At 40.6% G+C, this 9,925-nt stretch overlaps 1 long non-coding RNA gene across 1 annotated transcript; it reads left to right on the top strand.

Annotated features, from left to right (window-relative positions):
* The first annotated feature begins 8,408 nt into the window (after nucleotides 1–8,408).
* On the top strand, nucleotides 8,409–9,697 carry LOC145555153 (uncharacterized). Its single transcript, XR_014091249.1, has 5 exons — nucleotides 8,409–8,493; nucleotides 8,784–8,925; nucleotides 9,098–9,235; nucleotides 9,348–9,453; nucleotides 9,544–9,697. It is a non-coding gene; the product is annotated as an uncharacterized LOC145555153 (long non-coding RNA).
* Nucleotides 9,698–9,925: the final 228 nt, after the last annotated feature.

The raw sequence follows: 9,925 nt of genomic DNA on the forward strand, positions 1-9,925 counted from the left end.
GCTCAGATGTCGCCCAGTGTTCCAACATCCGCAAACGGCAACTGCTGTCACAACTTGAGCTGACTGTATAGCTCAATAGGTAAGTCACCAGTCTTCCACCCGGGAGACCTGGGTTCGAGGCCAGGCTGGGGGCTGGGGCAAAAAGTTACAACGGTGACGTTGAGCTGTCAGTGTGGGTCCTTAGGCAAGACCCTTGGAGCTATATAGCCTACCTCATACCATGAGAGACACGAATAAGCACGACATGCCGTCGCCCGGCCAAACAAGGTGCTGGGGAACCAGAGCTTTGACCCTGATGAAAAATGGGCATTTTCCAACAAGCTCCAACTGATGAAAAATGGGCTACTGGAACAAGATGGAAATGGGCGAGAGGTGAAAACATGGATCTGTTGGAATGCTACTACTCAAGTAATCCTAGTCAGAGGGCCTGAACCCTGCATAGGCCTGAACCCTCTCAGCCAAATCATCAGCTACGGATACCGACTCAAGAATGGGGCCACGATCAGTCACCTCCTCTACATGGATGACATCAGCTGTACGCCGCGAGCGAGACATCGACTCACTGATCCACACCACCAGGATCTACAGCACTGACATTGGGATGTCATTCGGACTAGAGAAGTGTGGTCGGATGGTTACAAAGAGAGGGAAGGTAAGGAACAATAGCAGACATAGAGCACAGCTACAAGTACCTTGGAAGCACAGCTACAAGTACCTTGGAATACCACAAGCAAATGGCAACCTCGATGAGGTCACAAGGAAAGTAGCCACAGCCAAATACCTCCAACGAATAAGGCAAGCCAGCTCAATGGCAAGAACAAGATCTGTGCAATAAACAGCTATGCCTTACCAGTAATCAGATACCCTGCCGGAATACTTAACTGGCCAATGGAAGAGATGAAGGCCACGGATGTTAAGACTAGGAAGCTACTAACCATGCATGGAGGGTTCCACCCCAAATCCAGCACCCTGAGACTGTACACAAGCCGTAAGGAAGTGAGTGTGAGAGCCACTGTCCACGATGAAACATCCAAGATCCATAAATACATCAAGGACAAAGCCTCAACGGATGATGTGCTCAGCGAATGTCTCAGGCAATGGGGAACAGAAGACAGAAGATGGAAGTACCATCATGGGAGGACAAGCCCCTACATGGGATGTACCACCGACAAATAACTGAAGTGGCTGATGTCAGGAAAACCTACCAATGGCTGGAGAAAGCTGGACTCAAGGACAGCACAGAGGCACTCATCCTGGCCGCCCAGGAACAGGCCCTTAACACCAGAGCAATAGAGGCTCAGATCTACCACACCAGACAAGACCCAAGGTGTAGGTTGTGCAGGTCTCCTGGTGTACTGGCCTGTCTCCTGGTAGCGCCTCCAGCCTCTGGACACTACGCTGACAGACACAGCAAACCTTCTTGCCACAGCTCGCATTAATTTGCCATCCTGGATGAGCTGCACTACCTGAGCCACTTGTGTGGGTTGTAGAGTCCGTCTCATGCTGCCACGAGTGTGAAAGCACCACCAACATTCAAAACTGACCAAAACATCAGCCAGACAGCATAGGTACTGAGAAGTGGTCTGTGGTCCCCACCTGCAGAACCACTCCTTTATTGAGTGTGTCTTGCTAATTGCCAATAATTTCCATCTGTTGTCTATTCCATTTGCACAACAGCTGGTGAAATTGATTGTCAATCAGTGTTGCTTCCTAAGTGGACAGTTTGATTTCACAGAAGTTTGATTTACTTGGAGTTATATTGTGTTGTTAAAGTGTTCCCTTTATTTTTTGAGCAGTGTATATTAGTATATATCTCCTTACTATCAATGTCGCCTTCTAAAAGTATTTCAGTAAAGAACAAAAATATTCATTAGTAGAAATTTTGTCCAAAATATCTTGCATATTTAACTGTAATGTATTGTCTTGTAGTATTCCCTTCTCTCAACAGAATATTTGGAACAGAACAACAAAACATGTTTACTGTCTCTTCAGCAAAACATGTTGAAAACAAAAATCACATTTTCCTGTTGGATGTTACTGTAAGGATTTAGGTTTCTGAGTTGTTTTCTAGTTAATTTAGTTCCTGTGTTGTCTTGTTCACAGCTGTGTCTTGTGTTCCCTGATTAGCCCTTGTGTATTTAATCCCACCTCTGTCTGTATTTCCTGTCGGGTCCTTGTCATTAGTCATGTCATTGCTGTGCAGTCATGAATTTCCCAGTTGCTACCAGTGTCAGAGCTACTTTCCTTTTGCTCATCTTTGCTGCCTGGACTTTGTACTCTTGTTGGACTTCATTAAAACCATAATTTTTCCACTACTACTTGGGTCCACCGCATCCATCCTCACCATCAAACAGTCACACTTCATGATAGAACAGTGGTTCTTAACCTTTTTTGAGGTACCGAAACCACCAGTTTCATATGCGCACTCACTGAACCCTTCTGCAGTGATAAATAAAATACTTTTTTTCACCCCAAATTCAAGACATAGGGGTGACCCAACTAGAATCTAGTTGGGTCACCCCAAGATCACCAAGTATTCTTAAAAGGTAGAGTCTCTGAGAACAGTTCTTCAAAATATAGTCAGTGTTTTCAGCAAAGTTGAGCTGACTGTCCAGGAACGACCCAAGGTATTTAAAATTTGCCACAGTTTCAACAGGTTGGCCATTGAGAGAAACTGGAACCACTTTAAGGTCTTGTTTAGGTCATTTAATTAGCTCTACATTCTTAAGAGAATGAAAAATTAATAATAAATAATAAAGACTGCGGTATTCTGATTTAGTAAATTATATTAGTTGTGTTACCACCTCCACACCACTAGAGGCAGTAGCAACCCCGAAAAGATGCTACTAAGGAGCAGATTTAGAACCAAAAGCTACAGAATTTGGTAAAAACGGTGAGCTTTGTTGAAGTAATTAAAGACACAAGTTCAAATCCATGCTGAGAGTGGAGCTCCTTTAATCAGTGCTCCTCCGCAGCACTGATTGGCTAAGCAATGTAACGTGATCCTCTGCAGCAAGTGATGGCAAAGCGGGGCGCGTCATCACGACTTTACACAAGTGTGTCTTTACCTCCGCAGCAGAGGCTCCGCCGAACCCTTGAGACCGACTCATCGAACCCAGGTTAAGAACCACTGTGATAGAAGGACCCGACCAAACTAATGATGAGGTTCACTGTTAAAAGGCAGTATCTACAATATGAACCCAGCGAAACTTGAAAGCCTTCAACAGGTTGTATGAGAATCTTTAGACACAGCGGTAAAACCTCGCTCCATTCAGAGACATTTTAGGGTGAACCGTCAGATAAGGCTTCCGCATGTAGGTGTTCCCGCTAAACCCTGAATATACCCAATTTGGGTTGTCTTGGCCCTTTTATCGCAGGTTTTGCCTGACTGGAAACGAGAATACAACCTGTTGAATGTGACAGGTAGCCAATTAAAAAGCGCCGTAACGTAAGAACAGAGGGGAATCCCAAACAGCTGACATATCGCGCAACTGAGAGTCCGGTGGATATCGGAGATGATATGTGGAAATGTTTATTACATGTAAAGGTCATTATTATATATGTTTATTCAGTTAAAATGTTTTTTTTTTTAAAAAAGGTTTTGTTGGCTCTAGTGGCCCCCACCCGAAAGCAGTTCGACAGGAAAGAGGGAAATGAGAGAGGAGGAAGACATGCGGCAAACGCCACCAGGCCGAGAATTGAACCTGCGACCACCGCCACAAGGACCAAGGTCCAAACACGAGGGCTGCGCCCCGCCCCGCCCCTGCGCCACCACAGCACTCCATTCAGTTAAAATGTTAACTATGAAAAGACATAGTCACCTCCAAATCATAGTGCAGCAAATAGTGCGGCTGCTCCCGCGTCTTTTATCCACCGCCTTTTCTTTTTGTTACGTCTTTTATCTCTTAAAATGAGTCCACAAACTATCACTATTGGTTCTACATAGTCATCCATGTTTAAATTCCCTAAATTCCCGCTATCTTGGGGGAACCGTGGATTATCCTCTGGATTATCCTACATGGATTATTCTCTGGAATCGGGATGTTCGTGACTGGAATCTGTTTGTGTGTGGTGTGTTGCTCCTGCCTTGGACACACGAACTGATCAAACCTGTTGTACTTTTATCAGCTCTATGGTCACAGAGGTTTGGAAAATCGGCCGACAATTCTTAAATCTTGCCGTCTAAACCAGATTTAAGACTCACAAGCTCTACTCATCTCCTCTCGACCACTGCCCAAACGCTCTCTGACTGTTCGCTATGGTAACATTTACATATCCCTTCAAAATAAGATACAGATGCGCCACTGTTACCCTGCAACCTTGGATGGCTGAGAGTAATGTATAAGATGATCTTCCCTCAACGTGTGATGCTGTGGTATGAGAAAAACGAGACACACACGTGGAGCTTCTTTCACATTCAACCGGAAGATTTATTCTTCTTCTGTGTTATATACATATACATATACTCTTCATATACAACATACTTTAGATATCACATACTTCAGGTATTGCATACTTCAGGTATCATATACTTCAGGTAGAGAACCATTAACTTCATTACATCAGAAATTACTTTAATATATCTTTAAACCAAACCACATTCTTTTAACATGCTCTATTTCGCATTATGAATTCTATCAAAATACAAAATTAATTTACAAATAGCTTTCACTTCTCTAAACCATATTAATTTTGTAGTTAGTGCTTTAAATTCAAGACCTTGTCCTCTTTTCTGAGACCTTTTGTATTTAACTATCAAAATAAAATATGTAAAATATTTAAGCATTTTAACTTTTAACAATGTCCATTGTTTCAGTAGAACAATATTTTACATCTTGCATAAACAACTATTCCCTCAATATCAAACTGAAAAAGGCATAATGCTCCTTTAATACTATGCCTCGGTTTAACACAAAGATATAGTCTATCTGGTTTTTCAACAAACCCATGAAAAACATCACATTTATAAAATAAAGAAACTAGAACAATGTCCTTTGAGTGAGAACTCTCTCAAAAAGTGCAAAATACAAGTTCAAATGAACTCCGCTGTCCTTCAGCTAGCTCCTCAGCTAGCTCACACACGTGTAAAGGCCAGCTAGCATTTGCTCCCATTAACCTTCATGAACAAGTCCCGTTTTCGTACACAATAACAATTACAAAGCAAACTCCACGACTCATTAGTTGAGATACGATTCAAGAACCTTTTCAACTCTTCCAAGAGACTATGCATAAAACACATTTTTACTGACCTGTGGTATGAGAAAGACGAGACACACACATTGAGCTTCCTTCACATTCAACCGGAAGATTTATTCTTCTTGTGTGCTCAATCTTCTCTATGCCACCAACGCAACAGCGTCCCTAGCGGTTGTGTGTGGAATTGCATAGGACTAACTAAAATGACACTAAAGAACTTAGTACAATGAGAAATTAAAGATACAAAAATAAAAATTATGTTGGGGTGCCTATTTTTTTACTTATTGTTTTTATTTACTAAGAACTCATTTTTCACCCCTCTACACCACAAAAACGAAAATTTTACTTTCGTGAAAATTTAAGCTCACAATAATGACCAATAGGAACCCTGAGCGTCTTTCTCTGTAACGAGATGGTTCCTTCTGGGAGTGATGAGAGACAATGACACCCAAAGTTTGCTTATATGCAAAGCGTGCTTGGTGTCTACGTGGCGAAGCAGTTTGAAGGCTTCATTGTCTCATTAGCGAGCCTGTCGCCGCATGTTACGCAGAGCGGGCTTGTAATGTAGGACTCACCTACCAGTCCGGGATAAATCCATTCTCTTTTCCAAGTACATCTGTTTCTTACTCATTTTGCTACTTGTGGGCTCAGTGTTGGCGCTCAAGTAACCGAGAGAATCTGGATTTTCAAAATAAAAGATCCTCCAGACTCAAATAAGACATAAAATGGAAATATTTAATTATTTCTTGCGCAGCCCGGTACCAATTGGTCCACGGACTGGTACCGGTCCACGGCCCGGGGGTTGGGGACCACCGGTTTATTGGGCTGAGTTATTTTGTGTCTTTTCTTTGTGTTTACTTTGGACTCTTCAAAATGTAAAAACAGTGTTTACTGCAAAAGGCTAATGCTACATTTACATGAGACCACTGCCAGGAAATTTCCAGTGTTTTTGGATGTTTGTGAAAAGTTAGAAGCAAGATCTTCTTTAAATTTATTAGTTCAAAGAACATCTTGTAAAGATCGCCAACTCATCACAGGGCAACACAGAAACAACTTACAAATAACCATGCACCCACTCACTCCCAAATGTACTTTGGAGAGTGTGAGAAAACAAACTTTCCTCTTCTACACAGATTTATGATGACCTGGAACCATTTATTAACAACTGAAAACAGCTGGTTCAGGTTTTGAAAGGACACTTGCAACTAAATCAAGCCGAGGGTGCTTTTATAAGACATTCACAGGGAAATCTAACTAAGACCATTAAATAATGTGTTCTACATTCTTAAAATGTTTTTTAAACTAGTACTCAGTGCTGTGAAAGATTTTTAAAATGCCTTGTTTTCATTTCATTCAATAAACAAGTCTAATAGCATATGTGGAGTTTGTAGCCAACATTTCAGATGAGTTAACCTTTCTTTCTCAACACTCAGCACAGCCCATCAATTTGCAGATGTCTGCCATTTAACACAGCTCAATTCTCAATTTCTTTTCTGCTTTGTGTTAGGAAACTATTTGATCCTTCACCTTGTCCATTCAACAAGAACGCTGCTACTTTTGTCAGATCTTTAGCTCAATTGAATTCACTGAATACTTCAAAGTGTATACTTCCATTAAATTCCTTTTGCACTGGATTCCATTGGTCTAATCCCAAAACAAATGAGTTTATGATCCTGGGTGGAGCTTCTCCTTTTCCTTTTTCACATCTCTCCACCTTCATCTCTCACAGATGCGTACGCCTGGCATGTTTTCATCTTCCTGCCGTTTCCTAATCACATCTCGTCTCATCCCTTTGGTTGCACTTATCTGTTCATTCTCCGTGTCATTAAGAACCTACTGGGACTACTTACATTCAGGGGCAGATCTACTGGGGTGACAATTGCCACCCCAATTGAGAGCCTTGCCACTCCTGTTGCCACCCCAGCTGGCGACTATGAATTCAATAAATAGTTATGGCAAATCGGACATTAAGCGCATGAATCTCTTTTTTTGGATTACATTGAATGCAACACAATGTAATCTTTTGCGAATGTGTGTGTGCGTGTTTGGATTGGCAGGTAAGAAATTAACGCTCATCTTGCTCCAGTTTGTTAGTTTTATTTAAAATGATGCTTAATTAATTTTTCACAGGTCCCCCACAGTTGGACCATTGCTACTCTGTTCTGCTCTGCTTCGTTTTGTTCCACTCTGCTCGGCTTTGTCTGAGTTCGTCTCACGGATCTCTGTCTGCGTTCGTTTCACGGACTTCTAAACATTCGTTTTAAAGTTGGACTGCGGCGGCATTATCCGCCTTCATCGAAGTGGTGTTTGGGGTGTGGCATTGGCGCGCCCATTTCACCTCCCGCTGTGGAGTGACAAAAGGGCCATGCCTGGTCCTGATGTTTTAACTTGTATTGTCTATTGTTAATTTCTATTTCTTTACTTATTTTGTTTACGGCCCTTTTTGTTCTTTATTTAGTCGGGCTGATATTGTTTTTCTTTTATTAGGTCTAAGATTGTTATATTGGTTAACTGTTTTTCTTTTGTTGTTTTGCAGTTGCTGAGGTCCGGTGGCAGTGTTGGTGTTGAGTTTGGGTTGTCTCACTGCATCTGGTGTGTTAAAGGTTTTTTTTTGTTTGCAGTGTTTGGTGGATGCCGTCCCTATAGCGCCCCCTCTGGCCGGTAACCTCAGCTACTGCACTTTCTTTGATTTTCTGTTTTCCTTCGTGCTCTATTCTTAAAAAGAAACTGGTTTTAAAAAGAAAAATTTTATCATAAATTTGAAACTGTCTCATACACTTTTAATTTATTAAATAAAAGTATACTTTAAGTGAACAAAATATGAATGAATATGTATTAATTTTTAAGTGCCTTAATAATCTTTTAATATTTATTAAAATTGCATACAATAAAAATTATAATCATTTTGTAATGTTTAAAAAAGTACCCAATCCATTTTCAGATGTGTGATGTAAAACCTTATAATCAACGGCATTAGCTACAGTTCACACTCCAGACCAGATGGTGGCGGTATTGCACACTTTCATTTATTTAAACAACGCCACAAACAGAAGAAAAAACTTGAACGCATCGAAGATAACAGACGCAAATTCTCAAATTTGCCATTTTTACTCGCATAATATTGCCATAAAAGTAGAGAGGGCCTTGACAATAGTTACTAATTTTGGTAAATTCAAGCTCGTGACGTCCTACTCCGAGTTAGATGACAACACAACGGGACAACGACCGATGGAAATGAAATGTGTGTCACAAAAGGAGCCCGGAGGGACGACAGCTGCTAAGTGTTGCTAGCTGGTGGTAAGTTTGCTTATTAATTATCTTCATTTAATTATAAACAGTGCAGTAAAGATATATAATTTACGTTGGTTTCTTAAATAATTATTTTATTGTGACTTGTATGATTATTACTATAGCAATCATTCAGCTTCATGTTATAACTGCATGGAGGCTGTTTGTTGCAACTTATACTTTAATTCATAAACTTAACCTGGTTTTAATTAAGCTCCATAAGACAAAGAGACTTTGATATTGTAAAGTTGTTGTTCTAACTCATTCATCAATGTTTTATGTTCAACATATTTTTGCAGTCTAAGCAAATGAAAATGAAAGAGGAAGCCGGAGAAATCAGGTGTTAGGAAACCTAGACTTTCTGTCTCAGAAAAAGCTCTGACTCCACCAGATCACCAACCAACTCTGAGGATGAACCTCCACATCGTCTTTATGATGCAGGTTTGGTTTTTCAATGAGGAGCTAGCTACATTTTCAACAACAAAAACTGCTGTGTTACCAACACTAAATGCTTAATAAACATGATTTGATTTAAAGGTAACTGGAAAGAATTTTTCTCTTCTTGTTAATCTAACATTTCTCTTTCATTTTTTTATTTGTTATTGGCTTTCAGGGCCCTGTGATGAACTGGTGACCTGTCTAGGGTGAATCCTGCCACTCATCTGATGGCTGCTGGAGATGGGCACCACCAGCCCCCCTCACCACCCTGCAAGAATCAGTGTGTTCAGATCATGGATGGAAAGATTTTAAGGTAGTTTGTTTATCTCCTTAAGTCCACAATTAAAACAACTTCATAGTTAATGCCAACATCAACTGATTCTATGACATTGCTGACTATTTTTTTCTACTTCTAACATAAACAGGCAAAGAAGAAACCCAGAAATGTTTTTCCACCCCAGGGATCCGGTCCCAATCATTATCAGTTCTTATGATGTCACATACATGGCGAGTCCACAATGTCTTAAAATTGTAAGTCTTATTTTTTTATTTGCCATTTTTCTGTTCTCTTTAAATACAAATGCTTTCTCTGTTTTATTGCTCTATTGTTCTTTTTTGTAGGTTTCTGTAAGGTGCAGTGAACGTCGTTGATCCTCACTTACATGTTTTATTGTCACACTTAAATTTTCATGTTCATTGGGTTCACTTTTGATGTGTAAATTGATAATTTATGTAAAGTTCATAAAGTTGTGAGTAAAATTGGACAATTTTAAAATGTTGGTAATAAAACAAAATATTTGAATTACCTTGGGCATCAAAATAAAAATTAAGTGTAATTTAAATACATTAAATTACACCCGAAGTGTTGCTTATATCCACAGCCTGCTTGGTCTCTACGTGGCGAAGCAGCTTGAAGTTTCACTGCCTCATTAGCAGCCGGTCGCCGCATGTTACGCAGAGCGGCTTGTAAGTCCAGTAGGACCGGTAGGTCCGGGACTCACCT

The sequence above is a fragment of the Poecilia reticulata genome, chromosome 15 (genome assembly GCF_904066995.2).
Source record: "Poecilia reticulata chromosome 15, P_reticulata-male-v2, whole genome shotgun sequence".
Taxonomy (NCBI): Eukaryota; Metazoa; Chordata; class Actinopteri; order Cyprinodontiformes; family Poeciliidae; genus Poecilia; species Poecilia reticulata.